Source organism: Acinonyx jubatus, chromosome A3 (genome assembly GCF_027475565.1).
Source record: "Acinonyx jubatus isolate Ajub_Pintada_27869175 chromosome A3, VMU_Ajub_asm_v1.0, whole genome shotgun sequence".
Lineage (NCBI taxonomy): Eukaryota > Metazoa > Chordata > Mammalia > Carnivora > Felidae > Acinonyx > Acinonyx jubatus.
Genome location: NC_069388.1, coordinates 105,158,975 through 105,180,346, shown reverse-complemented (window position 1 = coordinate 105,180,346; position 21,372 = coordinate 105,158,975). Strand labels below are relative to the sequence as shown.

The 21,372-nt window shown below is 35.5% G+C and overlaps 1 long non-coding RNA gene across 1 annotated transcript in view; it reads right to left on the bottom strand.

Annotated features, from left to right (window-relative positions):
• Window positions 1-17,523: 17,523 nt before the first annotated feature.
• Window positions 17,524-21,372, bottom strand: part of LOC128311268 (uncharacterized) — a 99,506-nt gene continuing 95,657 nt past the window's right edge. The window contains exon 3 of the long non-coding RNA XR_008289499.1: window positions 17,524-18,048. This is a non-coding gene — a long non-coding RNA (uncharacterized LOC128311268). The remainder of the gene's footprint in view (window positions 18,049-21,372) is intronic.

Here is a 21,372-nt window from a genome sequence, read left to right as displayed (position 1 = left end):
AAGAAAGAGTTTAATAAAAGTAAGAGCAATATGAATATTTTCAGGTAGGAAATATGACTACCAAATAGGAAAAAAAAAATGTATGCCAAAAGAAGAAAGACCAATCCCAATGGGGGTGGATATCACAGTCACAGGGGATTTTTCTGTTTCATGACTGCCTTTCTTAGGTTTTCTCCTCATGAAAACTGGCTCAATGTTGTAGAAAAATAAAACTGCTGAAAATAAGAACTTTAGAAAACTTCCTTTGTGCTTTTTTTAGGTATTCAAAGAGAGGCTGAAGAATTTTGGACAGCAAAATTTCATTAACATTTTTCTTATGCATTTATAAATACTGATATTTTCTCAGAGTGTCATTTTTTAATTTTCCTCTTTCTTTCACAACCTAACCCACAAAGCAATAAATATATTTTAATAGAAAAAAAGGAAAGGGTTAAAACAAAATTTTCACAGAAGACCCCAAAAATATATTTAAAAAATTGCCTGTGGTGCCTGGGTGGCTCATCTTGCGGTTTGTGAGTTCAAGCCCCACGTTGGGCTCTGTGCTGACAGCTCAGAGCCTGGAGCCTACTTCAGATTCTGTGTCTCCCTCTCTCTGCTCCTGCCCTCTGCATCCCCCCACTCATGCTCTGTTTCTCTGTCAAAAATAAAATAAACACTAATAAAAAATGTTTTTAATTTCCCAATATCAAAAATAATCAGGGAAATATATAACACTAATATGTTTTCTATTTACCACGTTAATGAATATTTGAGAAAATAGCATTTAAAGTTAATAGAGACACAGACATTTATAAATCTTCTGCAGGATAGCAAATTGATACATACTTTCTGGAAATCAGTATGAGGACATGTGTGAATAGTCTGAAAAATAGCCTTACCTTTCATTCAGAAAATTAATATTTATTTGTCCACATCCATAAAAATTCCTATTCATTTATACATAGAAATAACCAGAATGATGTACAGTTTCTTCCACAAAGATGATCATGATAACTTTATATTAGTATTTGTCTTTTTTTTTTCTGAGAGAGAGAGAGAAAGAGAGTGCATACACATGACGTGGGGGCAGAGGAAGAGAGAGAGAGAGAGAGAGAGAGAGAGAGAAAATCCCAAGCAGGCTCCATGCCCAGAGCAGAGCCTGATGTGGGGCTCAATCTCATGACCGTAAGATCATGACTGGAGCCAAAATCAAAAGGCAGATGCTTAACCAAATGAACCACCCACATGCCCCTATATTAGTATCTGAATATAATCTAAAAGGTAATGATTAAATTTTATATTTATTTATTAATTTTTTGTGATGTCTTATTCTAGGAGGTATTTAAGGCCAACAAATAACTAAATTAAACATAGCTCATGCATCTAATGAATAGTATTCATCCTGAAATGGTATTAAAATGTATAAACGTTAATGTTGGAAAATGTTTTTATCATTAACTGAAAACATCAAGAACCACAGCTCAGTGTATTGTTAACTACAAAATAAATAGATAGAAGAAAAGAATAAATGAAAGAATAAATGAAAGGGAACCAAAGCTGTTCCCTTTGGATGAAGAGATAAGGAATGATCATGTAAAGAAAACTCCACACAGCAATAGCATAATACATGTTATCTGTACTTTTTTAATGGAATATTTACTAAGATAGACCATATTCTGGGCTTTCTAAAAAATGTCAGTAAATTGAAAATGACTTAAAGTATACAAGAATAGCATACAAAAATTTTTATATAATAAAAGTGGAATAAAATTAGAAGTCAGTAAAAGAAATGTATCTGTATAATTCATAAATTTTGGAAACTAAATAATATCTTTACAAATAACCTATAGATCAAAGGGGAAAAAAAGTAAAATTAGTAAATATTTGATACTAAACACAAAAACTCATGGTATACAGTAACTAAAGGGAAATTTATAGCACATAAAGCCTACATTAAAAGCCAATTTAACTACTCGAGACACCAGTTTAAAAAGGCAAATAATATATAACACAAAATATAGCATAAGCCAAAGAAATGACATAATAAAGACCAGAGTGAAAATAAATGACCATCAAACCGAAAAACAATAAAGAAAATTGTCAAAAGATGATTTTTTGAGAATATTGATAAAACTAACAAACCTTTAGCCTAACTGATCAGGAGGAACAAAGAAAACACAAGTGACTAATATCAAGAATGACAGAGGTGACATCACTACAGATTCTACAGATATTTAAAGAAGGACTTAAATAAATAGAAAGATATAACATGATCATTGATCATAAAATTTGATTTTGTTAAGCTATTAATTCTCCCCAAATTGATCTATAGATTTGATTCAATCATAATCAAAATCCAAGTAAGATTTTTTGACATGAATTAATATGCTGATTCTAAAATTAACATGGAAGTGCAAAGGACCTAGAATAGTTAAAACAATTTTGATTTTTAAAAGTTGGAGAATTAAGCCTCCCTGACTCCAAGCCTTATTATAAAACTATAGTAATCAAGAAAGTATGGCATTGATATCAAGATAGACAAAGAGATCAATTGGGACGAATGGAGAATACCAGAAATAGATCTACACATAAAACATCAACTGGGTTATTTTATGAAGGTGCAAAGGCCATTGGTGGAGAAAGGACAATCTGCTTGAAGAAAAATAAACATCTATCCATACTTTGCACTGTATACAAAAATTAAGTAAAAATGAACCACGGATATCCATGTAAAACCTAAAATTATAAAACACAGAAGAAACATAGAGAAACATAGACTCAGAAAATTAAGAACCTCTGTTCTTCAAAAAATCCTGTTAAGAGAATGAAGACAAGCTGCAGTGCAAGAGAAAATATTTGTAAATCACATACCTGATGAAGGATTTGAATGAAAAATATATATAAAAAATTCTCAAAACTCAGTAAGAAAACAAGCAATCCAACTGAAAAAATGGGTGAAACATTTGAACACTCTGCCAAAGTAGCTCTCTGGACGGCAGATGAGCCAATAAAAAGATACTCCACATTAATGGTTTAGAAAATGCAAGCTGAAACCACAATGAGATACCACAACACACCAATATAAATGTCAAAAAGATTGGCTGTACACAATGTTGCTGAGGGTGTGGCACAGTGGCAACTTCCCATTGGTTTTAGGAATGTGATAATGGTACAACCACTTTGAAACAAGTTTGATGGCTTTTTTGCAGAGTTGAATATATTGCTACTATATTACCCAGCCATTTCACTACTCAGTATGTACATCCACATAAAAACTCACACTTGAATGTTTACAGAAACTTTACTTATAATAGGCAAACACTCAGTGCAAACACATGAACAAAATCTCATCAACAAATGGACATAAGAAAACTTTTTTTTATTATGGATATAGTCATTACCCTGACTCTGATTATGTTTTTATGGGTGTATACGTATGCTGAAATGATCAGGTTGATACTTTAAATATGAGCAGTTCACTGTAACTCAATTATACCTCAATAAATCTGTTAAAATTTTTTTTTTAAGTAGCCATAATATTCCTGGAGAAGAACAAACTGAGTGGGCTTGTTCCAACCAGACTTTTTATAATTCTGCTCTAAATAAGATAGTGTGATATTCATGTAAAGATAGACAAATAGAGCAGCAGAATAAAATAGAAATCCCAGAAAAAGACCCAAGCATATGTAGAGTCTTAATTTATAAAGAGAGTGCTACTCCAGAGCTGGGAAAGGAAAATATTTTTCAATAAATCATGCTGGGGCATTTTTGTATCCATAAAAATAAAAATGAAAATTGGCTCCTACTTCATGTCACACACAAAACTCTCTTTTATGTAGAAAATAAATCAAAATGTGAAAAGCAAAACAATAAAGAATCTGTGGAGGACAATCACGAAGAATATCTTTATGACCTTAGATAAGTAAAATATGTCTCAAACAAACCAAAAGCTCTAATCAAGACATTAAGATGAATAAACTTGAGTACATTCAAGTTTGTTCATCAAAAGACCCCATTAAGAGAGTGAAAAGGCAAGCTGTAGTCTTGGTAAGGAAATTTTCAACACATAAAACATGGCTATATCCAAAATACTTAAGATCTAAAATAAGTTAAAAAAAAAAAAAGGTAAGCAGAAAATAAGCAAATGAGTTGAAGAGCCATGAGAATATTGAAATGTCATAAATCCATGAAAAAGTGAGGCAGCTCATTGGTAATCAGGGAAATGGAAAATGAGACCACAAAGACATATTACCATGTACGTCTAGAATGACTCAAATTTACAGTCTGACGTCTGACACACAATGGGGACTCCCATGTACTGCTGTAAGGGTGTAAATTCGTGCTATTACTTTGATAAACTATTTGGCATTATTCACCACGGTCGATCATGTACGTAGTTTCCATATATACAGGGAAGTGAGTGAAAAGTTCAAATCAGCTAGTCTGGCTCAGAGAGCCAGTTGTTAAATTTTCAGAAACTTTGTAATCTGACTCTTACAACAGTGGTTGCTTGAAAATGGTCACAGTGGTCGTATTTACATTAGAATCTTGTTGAATGCCGTAAATTGGGTCTTTTTTTTTTTCCTCTGGAGCACCAGTACCTATGTGCAAAGCAACACAATGTGTAAAGCAATGCTTACGGTAGTATTATTTGCAATCGCCTCAAACTGGAAACAACCTAAATGTCCATCTAAGGCATAAACGATAAATTTTCGTATATCTATAGACTAGAATATTTTATGGCAATAAAAATAGATGAAGTACAGCTACATGCAGCCATAATAATGATTATCATCAGAAAAAGTGCTAGTAATATCAGATACTTGGTATGTGCCAGGCCATCTCTCTCTCTCTGTCTCTTTCTCCCTCTTTTTAATATACTTATGAGTTTGCGTCCTTAGAAAACTAATGAGACTACATACTGAAGTGCTATCTTTGTGTGATGGCATTATAGGTTATTTCCTTTTTTCTTTATACTTTATTGCTTTTCTATAATCAGGAAAAGGCAATAGAATTACCTTGGTTTTAAAAATAAAATATAGAATGGTGGTCATGGTGAGATATAATTTCTTACATTGCTCAGATAGTATCACTGTAGATGTTGGAGGCAGATTGGATTTGAAATCTGGTATATCTCTTATGAGATGTGTGACTCTGTAGAAGTGATTTAACCTTACTGAGATTTGTTTCCTTCAACTGTAAAATTGGAATAATGGCATAGCCTAACTCATAGGGTATTTGTGAAAATAAAAATGAGATATATGTGCATCCAAGTGACCAGCACAGAACAGGAGTGCATTATGTTTTATTGAGTATATTAATGTCTCCTTACTTCCAGTTCTCTTAAATAGGTCTTAATCTACGAGCAGTGCCTCTAAAATCATGTATTTGTGGGGCACCTGGGTGGCTCAGTTGGTTAAGCATCCGACTTCAGCTCAAGTCATGATCTCAAGGTTCTGGGTTCCAGCCCTGCATGGGGCTGTGTGCTGACAGCTCTGAGCCTGGAACCTGCTTTGGATTTTGTCTCTCTCTGCCCCTCCCCTGCTTGTGTGCACGCATGCGAATGTGCACTCTCTCTCTCCGTCTCTCAGAAATAAACATTTAAAAAAGAAAGAAAGAAATAGAATCATGTATTTGGACTGTGATCAAGATAGAACACCTTTGTAATTAATAGGGTACCATTGCCATTTAGCTTATAGACACAGGTGATTGAAACTCAATAGTAGGATTCTGAAGGTATCAAAAGAGGAGGGTTTAGTTGAAAAAGTAACTTGTGCCTGAGTTTGTTCAGAGAATGTTTACAATTGTGTGTGTGTGTGTGTGTCTGTGTGTGTTTGATTTGCCTGTGTTAAGTCATTGAAATATGAAAGCATTATGTTCACTGACACGTTCAGCCCTTGGGGGACTGACACATTTCTTTATCAGCTGGGCCATATTGGCTAATTCTCTCCTCCTTCAATGTTCTCTCTAGCTTTCCATTTTGGACAGACACAGCCCGTTGAGCGAGTTTACTGTGAAGGGATTGTTACTATCCCTGTGTGTGCAATTTAGTTTCCGTAAGTGTAGGCTCTGACTCATTAAATGCTACACCCTTGCTTTAACTGAGAGAGTGCATTTAACTTTGATTCAGTCAACGAATTGTTAATTAAACCTCCTTGATCTTTGTCAAAAAAACATCCTACCACGGTACATAAACGGTTTAGTTATTTCAAGTCTTTTACATTTCTTTTAAATTATGTACAGCACTCTGCTAACCACATTAAAAGAGGAAAAAGAAGTATTCAAATGAATATTTACCTATCCATGTGTGCTCATCATCTAAATGAGAATTCTGAAATCCTGAAGTAGAAGTAGATTTGAGGGGATTCACACAGGAAATGTGGTTTGAGTTTTTGTTTTGTTGTTGTTGTCTTTGCTTTAAAAGCAATTAGAACTTCAATTACTGTATTTTAAAGAGTGCAAAATTTAGGGTACACTATAATTTAAAAAAACAAGTGTTGGCAAGGATGTGGAGAAATTAGAACTCTCATACATTGCTGGTGGAATACGAAACTGTGCAGCCATTTTGGAAGACAACTTGTTGATTCTTCCGGAGTTATACAAAATTACCATGTTACCTTGCAATCCTACTCCTACGTTTTGTTTTTGTTTTTTTTGGGGGGGGTTGCAAATACATATGGCTTTATTTGGTGTTTTTCTGCATTGCAGAAGTGTCAATAGTGGACCTCAGAGGACTGCAGAGGCAATTAGGCAGTCCCCAGGCCCTCTGGGGAGGGTGTGGGGGGAGTAGCAGAAAGAAGTGATATCCCTTCAGCCTTCAAGACCAGTCCCTTCTCCAAGCTCCCAGGACAGGGAGAGGATCAGGGGCCAGTGAGGGCCATACATCCTTGAATTTGGGGCCAAAGTATATGGGCAGGCTCTTGGTTATACTAAGGCATGAAGTCAGGCAGGAGCACTCCTCCCACCTAGTGACCCCCCAAAGTGATAGCTGGTCAGGGAGCCATATGCACCCTTAAACCTTGAGCCTGTTTCATGGGGTCCCTTGTGTCTGGGAAAGGCAGTGAGTCATGCTGAGGGAAGGGCTACATTTCCAGTTTTTCCCCAACTTGCTGGATGAAGGGTAAGTATCTTCTTCTCTTTGGGCCTCTGTCTCCTGCTCTGTCACACCAGGAAGCAAGACTAGATGATTTCTCAGTGCCTTCCAAATTCTATGGTCTAAGACTCCTTCCCCAACTCCAGGATGCCCTCTGGCTGGGACAATGATATAGAAATGATATAGAAAGGGAATTTTTAAGGCAAGAAGAAGGGCAGACAAGGGTGGTCTCAGCCCCCAGGGAGATGTTGGAGTAGGCAGTTCTTTACCTTCCAAAAATTGAAAACAGGTACTGAAACAAAGGCATGTGTGTGCATGTTCATAGCAGCACTATCCACAATAGCTAAAAGGTGGATACAGCCATAAGTGTTCATCAAGGATGAATGAATACATAAACCGTGTTATATACATACAACAGAATATTATTTAGCCATAAGAAATGAACTGTGGATACATGCTACAACATGAATGAACCTCAAAACCCTCATGGTGTCTGAGAGAAGCCAAACACAAATGGTCATGGAAAATACGGTTCAATTTGTATGAGATGTCTAGAATGAACTGTTCAATTTATATAAGATGTCTAGAATAAACAAAAACATAGAGACAGAATGCAGATTGGCGGTGGTCAGTGACTGGGAGAAGGGAGGAAATGGGATAGAACTGTCTGATGTGTATGGAACTTTCCTCTAGAGAATGGAAATACTTTGAAACTAGAAACAAGGTGTTCCACAACATTGTAGGTGTACTCAATGCCACTGAATTGTTCATGTAAAATAATTAATTTTATGTTATGTGAATTTCACCACAATAAATTATTTTTTAAAAATTTCAGAGGCTAGGCACACCTGGGTGGCTCGTTGGTTAAGGGACCAATTCTTGATTTCTGCTCAGGTCATAATCTCACAGTTCATGGGATCAAGCCCCATGTCAGGCTCTATACTGACAGATCCTTGGGATTCTCTCTCCCTCTATCTCTGACCCTCCACCATTCTCTCTCTTGCAAAATGAATAAATAAACTTTAAAAAAAATTCAGAGGATATAAAATATAGGTAGGATTGTAGATATAGAAAGTGTTCCTCCCCATCAAGCAATTTATTAAGTAACTAAGCATTTATATGGTAGTAAGAATACCTGAGTAAGATGCCAAGGAACAGAAGGTAGAATCAGACAAAATGACTTTAATATTCAAATGATATTTTGTTTAATTTTTTTATTTTTGAGAGAGAGAGAGAGAGAGAGAGAGGGAGAGAATGAGTGGGGGAGGGGCAGAGAGAGAGGTAGAGAACCGGAGGCAGGCTCTGCATTGTCAGGCAAAGCCCGATAAAGGGGGCAGGGGGCAGGGCTGTGGGGGGGTGGGGCGCAGAGGGTTATTCAAACCCACAAACCCTGACATCATGAGCTGAGCCGCCCAGGCACTACTCAAATTATTTTTATTCAATTTATTTAAACTAAAAAAACCCAAAACAGTCCCACCCATTTCTACCAGCCCTCACCCCTCACCTATAGCAACCACCACACTCTGTTATCTATGAGCTTATTATACACACACACATACACACACACACACACACACACACATACATATATATATATTTAAATTCTATTTGATCTTGGTGTACAATCTTTTCAACATATTGTTGAATTTGGTTGTCAGCATTTAAAAAAATTTTTTTAATGTTTATTTATTTTTGCCAGAGAGGCAGAGTGGGAGAGGGGAGGGGCAGAGAGAGAGGGAGACACAGAATCCAAAGCAGGCTCCAGGCTCTGAGTGGTCAGCACAGATCCCCACGTGGGGCTCGAACCCACGATCCAGGAGATCATGATCTGAGCCAAAGTCAGACACGTAACCAACTGAGTCACCCGGATGCCCCTGGTTGCCAGTATTTTTTTTTTTTTTTAAGAATTTCACATTTATGTTCATGGCCTGTAATTTTCTTTTCCCATGGCGTCCTTGTCTGGTTGCAGTATCAGAGTAATGTTGGCCTTGTGAAAAAAGTTTGGAAGATTTCCCTTCACTTCTATATTTTGGAAGAGTTTAAGAAGGATTGGCATTAATTCTTCTTTGAATTCTTGGTGGAATTCATCAGTGAAGCTGTCTCATCCTGTTATTTGTTGGAAGGTTTTTGATTACTGATTCAATCTCCTTACTAAATTTAGTATACTAAAAATTGGTCTGTTCATATTTTCTGCTTCATCATGACTCAGTCTTGATAGGTTGCATGTTCCTAGGGATTTTCCCATTACTCCTCAGTTGTCCAATTTGTAGCTTATAATTATTCATAGTAGTCTCTTTGGATCCTTTGTATTTATGTGGTGTTACTTGCAACATCTCTTTCATTTCCGATTTTACTATTTGAGCCTCATCTCTTTTTTTTCTTGGTGAGTCCAGCTAAAAATTTGTCAATTTTGTTCACTTTTCAAATAACCAGCTTTTCGTTTCACTGATCTTTTCTATTGTCTTTTTAGTCTCTATATCATTGTATTGCTATGCTCCAATTAAAGAAGACCCAAAATAGAAAATTTCTAAATTATGAAGCAAATGAAAACACACACTAAATTTGAGTTTATTATGACTATTTTCATTAGTGACAGGCTTATAGCATTATTTATTAATAATTTTAAGCAGAACATCTTTGAGTTGTAGTGTTGAGGTATGACTAGCTTATAGTAAGTTCATCATTTGTACATTAGTTTCTTGAGGAATCAACTCTGAATTGCTACAGAGAATGACATATAGCAATGGCTGATAATAAATATTTTAAAATAAATCAATTGATCCTCTTAATGTAAAGCATGAAGAATTATAAAAGAATAAACATAAATAAAGTTAAAGTTAAAAATTTTTTCTGTGGTACCCATCAGTGGATAGTGTTTTTCAATTTATATAAACGTTGTGTTTAGGGGAAAGTACTGATATTATATAATATATATGATGATGCACCAATGAAATATGCCTAATTATTTAGATGGATCATTTAACAGTGAATAAAAATACAAGCCTTTCTCTGGTTTCCCATCAGGCCAATCATAGAATATTTCCACATTGGAAATAGATAAGAATCTGACTGAATATAGCCCTTCATATTTTTTAGTATTGTTAAGGTACTTTCCTGGGCAGTGACTTAATGAGGTGGGCTTAGAATGACTACACAAGCAATGGAAAAAGATACTTTTACTTACTTGGGTGGTAAAATCATTTTACTGAGAGAATAATGTTAGAACATCAGGATTTATGTCTACAGGGTATCTGATTCACAGATCCTGAATTTTTCTTCTATACAGCATGAATCAATGCATCTTTAAAACTTTCATATTTAAACTGCCTATTAATTATATTCCACTCATGAAATGCAGTAAAGTTGCTTTTTTCATCGTTTGATACGCCCATGACTCAGAAAAGAGATCTTAGCAATGGCCCTTAGAACACAGACTATAGCCATACATTCCAATATCACTTACTTTGTTGAAACAATTTCTCTCTAGTACATTTTACTTCTAATGTGACAATGACGATTGTGTTTGGGGATTTAGCAGAAAACAAGGGTTGAATTGTCACTTATACCACGAAAAGTTGCTAAGACATGTGATGAATCCCTTTTTATGTCTTTGTCTTAGTTTCCACAAATGTACTATGGAAATAATATTAGTCATCTCATAACCTCTTTTTTTTTGAGATGTTAGGGGATACACACATATTTTTTAAGCATCTGGGAGTAAAGGAAATGATATGCAATTTAAGTCCACATAGTAAGAGTAAGACAGTAATAGTAAAAGCTACAACAAACTGCAGGTGGCTTTTAAATTTGCTCTCACTTCTCAGAAAATTGAAAATTGGTGACAAAGAAATTCTTGGCAATTTATAAAAGGAAAATTAATCTTAATGTTTTGCTTCTTGAAGGTAATATTCAATAATAAAAACCAGCCAATATCCAAACTTTTCCACCATGATCTAACTGCCAGAAAATAGCTTGTGAGGTTTTGCTCTGCTAGTTCTTTTAGAAGTGAATTTGCTTATAGGTCTGTGGAAACCTTTTTGAATATAGCCTCTTGCCGGAAGCTCAAAATTATTTAGTGCTGACTGTAATTGCATCTTGGAGGAGGTAAGTGACGGCATGTTGACTAGTATTGCCAAAAATAAGCCTTTTAGGTTTCCTGAGAACACATTTTAAAATACTGGTTTTTGCTTGAAGATTATCTTGCCTGCCAAAGAATCCGTTGGTTTTTTAAAATAAGAAATTATATTTATAAATGTGAGGTGTTGAATTTTCTTTAAAAAATTTTCCAATAACTTGGAAGCTACAAAAATGAGAAGGAAAATGGTTTAAGGTAGTTCAAACCTGTTTCTGTTAATGCTGCGATGTTAATTTCCCTTCGACAGCATTTGTAACAATTTCTTTTGCAAACAACACTTGCAAAGTTATCAGGGTATTCAGATCTCTGCAAATATAAAAACAATGGCAATTTCTTATTTTTGTCATATTATGTCCAATATTCTTTACTACACAATAGTAAAAATCATAGTCCATTTTTTTTTCTGATGACTGATCTGTTTTTGTCTCAGGAAACCTATTCATGTCTGATGTTACCTACGTCCTGGTTATGGTTGGCATTGCATACCCATATAGAAAAATAATGAGCATAAGCCTATAGAGTATACAGCAATGGGTTTATCGTATTTCATTTTTATTAACAAGGCCAATTATACACTTAGGAACTAGTAAGAAAATGAATCATCTGCCATCATCACTTTCATGGAAATGAGTGTATTTCCATCTTGGATCCATTTATTCAATCTAGTTATGAATCATTCCTGGTAATTTTTTGGTGGGTAAGAAATCACAAACATAGGCTGAGCTTGGAAACTTAATTTTTATATAAAGCTAGGTCTGGAACTGACCTACCTAGATGAAGTTAATCTAATGAAGTTAATCATTAGGGAGCCATGCTATATTCTATACTTCAGATTCATATCAAATCATGAAATTTATTTTATTTTATTTTATTTTACTATGTTGGTTCTGTCTGCTGTCTCAGTAGCATACATGACTTACGCATACATGACTTATGCACTATCAGAAATAAGCAGAAGGGCACCTGGGTGGCTCAGTCAGTTGAGCAGCCAACTCTTGATTTTGGCTCAGGTCATGATCCCAGTGTCATGGGATAAAGCCCTGTGTCAGGCTCTGCATGGAGCATGGAGCCTGCTTAAGATTTTCTCTCTCTCTCCCTCTGCTTCTCTCCCCTGCTTGCATGCCCTCTTTCTCTCTAAAATACAAAATACTAATACTAATACTACTAATAATGATAATAATAAAGAAATAAATAGAAAACCTTGAGATTATGTTTTCTAAATTTCTAAGAAGTATTTTGGGTAGTCGTCAATATATTATGCATGAATTATTCACGAAATAAATTAACCCCATTGTATTGTGTTTGTGTGTGCATAAGTATCATTCTTCTCTATTATCTACCAACTATTCCTACTGCCCATTTTAGTGTGCTTAGGGAATAGAGTAGTAGAAATAGAGACACAAAGAATGAGAAGATACACTGCAAAATATTAGTAATATTATCCTAAACAAAGAGGAAATATGCTGTGTGTGATACTGGTCCTATCATTTATATGATATATTGCTAATTTAGAATTTTAATATTAATGCAAAAATGCCACCTATATGTTCAGAGGAAAACGTTATTTTCTGATAGCAAACCTTTATCTAAACTCAAATTTGGAAATTATTGTTCCAGTGATAAAAGTTCCAGATGAAAGTTTGCAAAACATCTGCATTTTCACTTTTTACTGGAGTCTCTTGCCATCACACTGACATTGCTACATTTTGAGCTTGAGAAACCACACTGAGTCGGTGAGACTCATATTTCACCTCTGCTGCATGAGTGAATACCATCAATCCTTAACTAGATCACAAAGATAATAATGTGAAAAAGATCATTTCCGTTAATGCAACTAGTGCTTTTCAAAGAGAAGTATAATGTAAAATGAATCCCCGACTCTGGGCTCGATCCCATGACCCTGGGATCATGACCTGATCCAAAATCAAGAGTCGGACACTCAACTGACTGAGCCACCCAGGTGCCCCAATTTGTTTTTTATTTTTTATTATTGAGTTATATGAGTTCCTTGTATATTTTGGTTATTTGTCCCTTATTGGATGTGTTGTTTGTAAATATTTTCTCCTCGATAATTTGCCTTTTCCTTATATCACTTTTTCATTTTGTTGATGGTTTCCTTTGCTATACAGAAACTTTTTAGTTTAGTGTAGTTCCCCTTGATGATTTTGGCTTTTATTATCTTTGCTTTTGTTGTCAAATCCAAAAATCATTGCCAAGACCAGTGTCAAGGAGTTTACTGCCAAAGTTTTCTTCTGGGTGTTTCATGGTTTCATGTTTTACATTTAAGTCTTTAATCCATTTTGAGTTTATTTTTGTGTATTGTGTAAGATAAGACTGATCTTTAAAGAGAAAGAGACAGACAGGAGAGATTTCTTTGAATCAACCAGTGAGTGGCACTAAATATCACCAATAAGTCCTTAAATATCAAAGTAATATGATAGATGATAAAACACCATCTAGATAACCTATTGTTTTATATGAACTTTGCTCTGCTATATAGTCTTTTGACTTATTTTTTTAAGTTAAAAAATGCTTTCACATTTCGAAGCTTTCACATTTCGAACAATTGAGTACATGCCAGGAGTTCATCATTAAATGCCATCATCTTCCCAAGAAATACAGTATTTTTGTTGAAGAATTTTGCTGCATGTTAAAATTGAAGAGCAACTCTAAAAGAGGTAAAGGTAACTCTCAATTTATCAAGGAAGGGTGCATAGATGTAAGAACAACAAGACAGAATTTTAAATTAAATTATATAAAAAATTAGCTCTTTTATCCAATACATGTATGGCTCAAATTTTAGCCATTATGCACTAAGATTAAAGGTCCCATGGCAAATGTTCCGTTTGTTTAATATTACATTAACTTGTCTATCGTCCTCAATGGGCTATGCAGTCCTCAAGTACAGGCAGCATATTCTATTTATCTTTATGTACTTCTAGTAAAAAGAGCAATATATTAGGAGAAATAAATTAGACCTTAATTGAAGACAATCCTGTGTCTACAGCCGTCAGACATGGCTATAGAGGAGACACTAGTAGGATGCTCGAAATGTCACTGAACATTTGTTGAGGAAATGTGAAAATCCCCAGTAAAATTAGTTAGGCTAATGTCTATGTAAAATGATGACTGTTATCCAAAGACAAAGAATGGCAAAGTTTCAACAGCTGACATTTCTTTTTGCCTCTAAAACCAAACCAACCAAAGACAGTTGCATAAAAACATAAATTCACTTAATGGGCTTTCATTTCATCATAACACTATACTAAGAGAATTAAATAACTATGTTCTCTCCCCTTTAGAAGTTCATAAGTGATGGTGCATATCAACTTATAAACAAATGATTGAAGATATACAAATGTAACACAGAATAACACACATTCCTCTTGAGCTTTGTGTCCAGACAAACTTGAATCAGTTAACCTTTGCTCTTATGGTTTTTTTTAATCTAAGAGGAGAATGAAACACACACATTTAAGTTATACTAGATTCATCACTTCATGGCAACAGAATTATCCATGTAATCTAAGTGCCTGATGGAGTGCTGAATAAATGAAGGAGTTAACACATAACTGATTTTTCTGTAGATTTCTACATGGCTTATATCCTCTTTTGATCCAGGTATAGTTTTCCACATAGTTTTCCTCTCCAGTGTACCCTGGCTAGGAAAGATGGCCTATAGTTTGAAAAAGACCTTTAAAGGATACTAAGAAGTAATGTGTGAAATGATCACGTACTTTAGATTCGAGAACTCTCCTTGTAGGTGATCTGCTGCATGTAATTTGGATTGCCCTGCATATAAGAGGCGGCACCTTAATGACTTTTAAGGTTCCCAGCTTTAATTATCAACAGTTCTAAGATAGAAATCTTTCAGATAAGTTTGCCAATTTGTCTCATTTTTGATACCAACTAAAATTATTTTGCAACATTTTTTTTTGTTCCAAACAAATTGTGCTTCATATGTCTAAATTTCCTTCCCAAGTACCATTCTGTCAACACAGTCTGTCCTTGTGAATTTTTATTGCAGATTGGTATTGGCATAGTGCAGGACATATTGGAGAGAAATCAGAATGTTAGTATGCGTTTCTATAAAATATTTCCTTATAGTGCCTCACATCAGCTATAATATCCTATGACTCCAACAGTATTGCAGTCAAGGAAAATAAAATACACGGATATTATTTTTGTAAAACATAATTGCGCTTCTTTAAATGAACGATGTTTCCACACTTAACCTTTTTAAGAATAATACAGAATTAATTTTAAAGAACAAAAAACCCATGGAATAACTTTTGTTTACACAAACGGATTTCAAAAATGAGTCAGCTCTCAGAAACCTCACTTTTTCCCATATGCCTGTTTGTCGATTAGATCTGTTATTTTTTCCTTTAAGAACTAATTCTCCAGACTTGGTAAGACAATTTTTTGGTAGCAAATAAAAATATTTCCTCCTTGTACTTGCTTTATTCCTTTCCCATATGTGTCTGTGATCTTTATACATTTATTTGTACTCCCTATTTAAACAATGTTGTAAATTGTATTGGAGGAAAGAAAGAAAGGGGCCAGAGATGTGGTAATTTACTATTTCCTTTGTTTTGTTTTCATTGCAATTTCTTTTCCCACTCAGAAACATTTTCCCAGAGTATGATGTTTGCCTAGTTTAAAAAAAAAGTTACGGAACTGAATAATGTAGGCATAGGGAATGATGAAGACAATGTCTCATGGAGAATCCTAACTACCTATTTGAACAATTTGAAGGATTTAAATATTTTCTTATTGAGTAAAATTAGCTCTATATATCTATTGCTAGAAATGTTTATTTTAAACTCATAAAAAGTTCTGCTTTGTTTGTAAAAGTAATACCTGCTGGGCTTCACTGCAATTTTCCTTAAATACCCACAGTTGTTTTGTATATATTATCAGAGTATAAGATTAATTATTTATAAGAGAAATGAAATTTATGGAAAAGTGACAAAAGAAACCAATACTCCCCTATTCAACAGAGCTATGGGGCAGAGGGGAAAAAAATAACAAGCAAGAAATAGGAACGTATAGGGCCCAAAAAGGGAGGAAAAAGGATGAGGCCAATTCCCAGTGAGCTAGAAATCTAAACAGAGGGTTGATGGAAATTAAGGTGGGTGGATCAGGGTAAAGGCTGGTGTGGGGGAAAAGTTTTTAACAGAATCACTAAGGGAGAGTGGAAATTACAAAACACTGGAAGTGAATGTGGTCACATGGCATAGGGAGCTGGTGCGTAGCATCTTTCGGACAGTAAAATATTTCTCCAGGAATAGTTGTGTGCCTTGCAAGGGTCCTTGCAGACTGTCTTGAATGGGTATTTGTTTTCTGTTGTTGTACAGAAAAGTACCCAAATTTAGTGGCTTAAAACACAACCTGTTTATTAGTTCAAGTTCTGTAGGTCAGAAGTCTGGGTAGGCTCACGTGGGGTTCCCTGCTCCGGTTCTCACAAGGTTGAAATCAAAATTGCGGCCAGATTAGGTTCTTATGTGGAGGCTCTGGGGGAAGAGTCCATTACCAGGCTCACTCAGATTGTTGACAGAACCCAATTCCTTGGGCCTGTAGGTCTGAAGTCCTTTTTTCCTCACTGGTTGTGAGCCAGGGGACACTTTTGGCTCTGTGATGCCATTGGCATCCCTTCTCACATAGCCCCCCTCCATCTTCCAACCAGTAATGGTCCATCAAGTCCTTTTCATGACTGAAATCTCTTTGACTTCCTATTTAGCCACCAGCCACAGAAAAAATCTATTTTTAAGGGCTTACCTCATTAGACCTGGCCCACCCAGGTCTAACCTCCCTATCTTAAGGAAACTGGGTCAATTGAACTATAACCTTAATTATATCTGTAAAATCCCTTTTCCAGGTAACATATATAGTCATGGGAGAGATATCCCATTGTGTCACAGAGGAGAGAATTATAAAAAGTAAGGGCTATCGAGACTCATTCTCAGAAGCCTGACTACCACATCCCTTCTGGAATTTAGATGACTGGATATTGTCAGACATTTATACTGAACTCCAAAAAAGCACGATTTTGAAAGTTGACGTAACGCAATGATGCTTCTATATGATCAAGTAAGGCTAAATCATAGATTCTCCTTCAAAATTAAAAAAAAAGTAAAATAATAATTACTCTGAACCAGCAATCAACAAAAGAAAGAAAATAGCTCCATACTATAGTCTTTGAAAAATGGTTTTCCAGGAAAAAAAAAAAAATGACCGATGTGTTTACAGTGGTTACTACTCTTTGCCCATATTTCTTCTCAAAGAAAGAATACATGGTGGAGGTGAAGATAAGTGGGCACAATTTAAAAATCTCACTAACGATTCCCCAGTTTGGAGACCAGCTGAAAGGCAGGGTGTATAGAAAAGCTTGGAGAAAATATGCAGATAATTCGCTTAGTGCAAAAGCCGTGCTAGGTCAACTCAGCAACTTCCCAGAGTCAGAAAATTGCTGTGGCTTGCCATCAGCTTTTTCCAGAATGGGAAGCTGGCTAGAGGGAGCTAACTATGAATCCTAATTGCCCAGAGCTAATTATTCCCAGTAGGAATAAAAGACCTGGCAAAAAGAAAGGAGGAGAGGGAGAATGACTATTATAAATAAGATCCTTCTCCACCATGGAAGAAGAACCTCATCGAACCAAAACCCACATGCTTACCTATCATTTCATCATCACGTACCTGGGAAAGGACTGGGGAAAGCTCCCGGAGAGGGAGAGGCAGGTAGTGAAGGAAATTGAACTTCTGAGGCCTGATTATCTCTGTCTGGAGAAGGTTCCATGCATGTCATTGTCATCCTGAATTGGAAAGGATTACAGGAAGTCTGTGGGAAATACCCATACAAACACAACAAATAGGTCTACTGAACACCCTTGCAAAGTTTTAAAAACAATTTCAGAAGGAAAAGCAAACACCAAGCCCATCAACCACAACTACTCAGAGCCCTAGCTCCGGTTCCTCTCTTTGTACCGTCAGCAAAGGAAATGCATACAGACTCCAGTCTTCAACCTGAAGATAATCTAAGATAATGAGAAGAGAGGCGGGGGAAATTAATTCTTAAATAAGTAACTCAAGGTCTTAAAGCAGTTTTCATGTTAATCACCAGTAGGATAAAGAATCTGATAGCCTTAACAGTGCAAAGCAAGGCAAGTTTTACAGGTTTGTGGCTGAACTAAATACAGTGCATGTGCCCTGTTCTACCCCAGATCTGTTATATACTCAGCAACCTCCTCAGCTGGTCATGGAATTCCGGGGCATTAACAAATGCAACCAACTGAGGTCCTGAAGCCAATGTCAAATGTGAGAAACAGATCATTCCGCATAATTTCCCTGTGATATTATATGTGAAAAATGTCCAGCAAATACTTTGCAAATTACCTCACAGCCTTCTCAGCACATGCTTGTTTTCAACCTATCATTATAGTCTGTTGAACAAAAAAATTTTGCCTAACCCTGTAAATCTACAAACATTCATTCTAAAGCATTCACAAACTTAGATTACAGTCAGTGGGAGTGAGCAAGATGGGGGAAGGGGGGGCGGGAAGAGCAGCTCTTAATTACTAAAATTAATAAGGTTTGCTTCAAAGACATGTATAAAACTCTGTAACATAACATGTTTTTCTGAGGCACCTGTGATATATTTTCAAGTGTTTATTCTATATCAGGTTTCAAAAAAATCCGAAATTCATAAAAGAGCATTGCTATAGTTAATGCATGCTTTGAAGAAATTTCTTTTCCACTTGATTATTTTGAAGAGAGATTAAGCCCTATATCCATTTCTCAAGTGGTGTTTTCACGGGCATTTGCTTTATAAATCTTCTTTAGACTATATATCTGTTTCTTATGCATGTGTCTGTGTAAAATCTTTTGTATATTGTAATTCACAAGTTAAAAAAAGAGTGTACAAATGAAATAAATTACAAACAGAATACTTCCAAGTCCGTCACAATTTCACTCCAGATTTAAAGCACATTTATGGACCAGTCTGGAGGAAAAGAAGTTTTTTTTTTTAAATCAGTCTTTCAGATGCTGTAAAAGATAAATGAAGGCGTGATCTTCACCCCAAAGCCAAGAAACATACATTACAAACACAAGAAAAGGTAGACTAGGACTGATTTCTCTCTTTCTCTCAAAAAAGAAGGATCTTCTAAATTTTAATCAGTGAATAGTTAGGAACCTTCCTAAAAAGAGCAGACTCTGTCATAGAACATATTTTAGATTTCAAGTAATCAAAAGTGTGTTTTCTTGGTTTATAAAAAGAAGAAAATGATGTTTGGCTACAAATCACACAGTGACACAAGGAAAAAAAAACAAGACAAAATGACATGATATATAATAATGCTATCTATTTTAAACCTTTCAAGACGATTCTAAGTGTTTCATTTGAAAATCTTTTTAATGTGGGGCACCTGGGTGGCTCAGTTGGTTAAGCATCCGACTTTGGCTCAGGTCATGATCTCGTGGTCCGTGGGTTCGTGCCCAAATCGGGCTCTGTGCTGACAGCTCAGAGCCTGGAGCCTGCTTGGGATTCTATGTCTCCTTCTCTCTCTCAGAACGTGAGGGGGCAGGGAGAGGGCCAGAGAGAGAGGGAGACACAGAATCTGAAGCAGTCTCCAGGCTCTGAGCTGTCAGCACAGAGTTGAACACGGGCTCAAACCCATGAACAGAGAGATGATGGCCTGAGCAGAACTCGAATGCCTAACCGACCGAGCCACCCAGGCTCGCCTCTAAGTGTTTCATTTTAACAACTTCAATATTCTTAGTGCTATTACAAACATTTAAATTAATGCTGTTAAAAATAAATAACTTGGTTTAGGAGAATGTTGGAGCCAATTAGATGATAAATGAGTTGAAGCAGTCATACATTGTTAACTTGAAACTTTTACCTTCCCAAGAAAGGTAAATGCAGGACATTTCCTTAGCAAAGGGAGGGACAGTTTGGGAAGCAGGAATGAGTGAGAATAACACTCATGTATTTTGATTCATGTCTTCTATTTACATGATCATATTTTTCTTTGTTTGGAATACATATATAATAAATTATATTGATCAATTTCTTATTGTTTCACCCAGTAACATTTCTGGAACTAGCCTTTCCTGATCTTACTGCAATGATCTGTAGATACTTTGCAAGATTCGATTTGAAATTAAAAAAAAAAAAACGTTTCTATTTCTGTATTCACAAGAGATGTAGGTAAATAGCACTTTTTTGGTACTCTAACAAGTTTTTAATCTGATGTATGTTGGCTTTATAAAATGAATTGCACAGCTTTCCATTCACTTTTGACTGGAAGTTTTAATACCTTTGGAATGATTTTTTATTTAACAGTTAAACGAAGTTCAATTGTGAACATATCTTGTCCTGGGGTCTTTTACATGTTTAGAATGTTGATGACCTTTCCAAGTTTTTCATGGAAATTAACATATTCCAGTTCTTTCACTTCTTGAGTTAATTTGGATAATTTATGTTTTGCCGTGAAATCACCTATTTCCTTTAGAGTTTCAAGTAGATTTACAGATAATGAGATCCCCTAGTTCTACTGCTTTCATTAGGATATGTGTTACACCTTTAAGAAAATATTTACACACTTGTCTACTTTTCTACCCCTGTATTTTCTTTAATCAGATTTTAAAGAGGTTTATATAATTCATATATTTAATTCAAATATTCAAAAATCAATGTTTAATTGACTTGCTCATTTTCTGTTTATTTCAGGTCCTATCTTTAATTTTTTTTAATTGTTACTTATTTTTGAGAGAGAGAGACAGAGACAGAGACAGAGACAGAATGCAAGCAGGGGAGGGGCAGAGAGAGAGGGAGACACAGAATCCAAGGCAGGCTCCAGGCTCTGAGCTGTCAGCACAGAGCCCCACACAGGGCTCGAACTCACAAACTATGAGATCATGACCCTCGCCGACGTCAGACCCTTAACCGATTGAGCCACCCAGGTACCCCTCAGTTCTTATCTTTATCAACTCTTTCTTCTTAATTTTTTTGTATCATTTGTCTGTTTTTCTTTACTGCTGAAGACTGTTACTATTTTCTCTGTAATTTTTAACATGAAGTATGAACCTATATTTATTCTCTTAATTGATTTATAGATGCTTTAAAATTTCACATTTGATTTCCTTTCTGACTCAAGAGCTA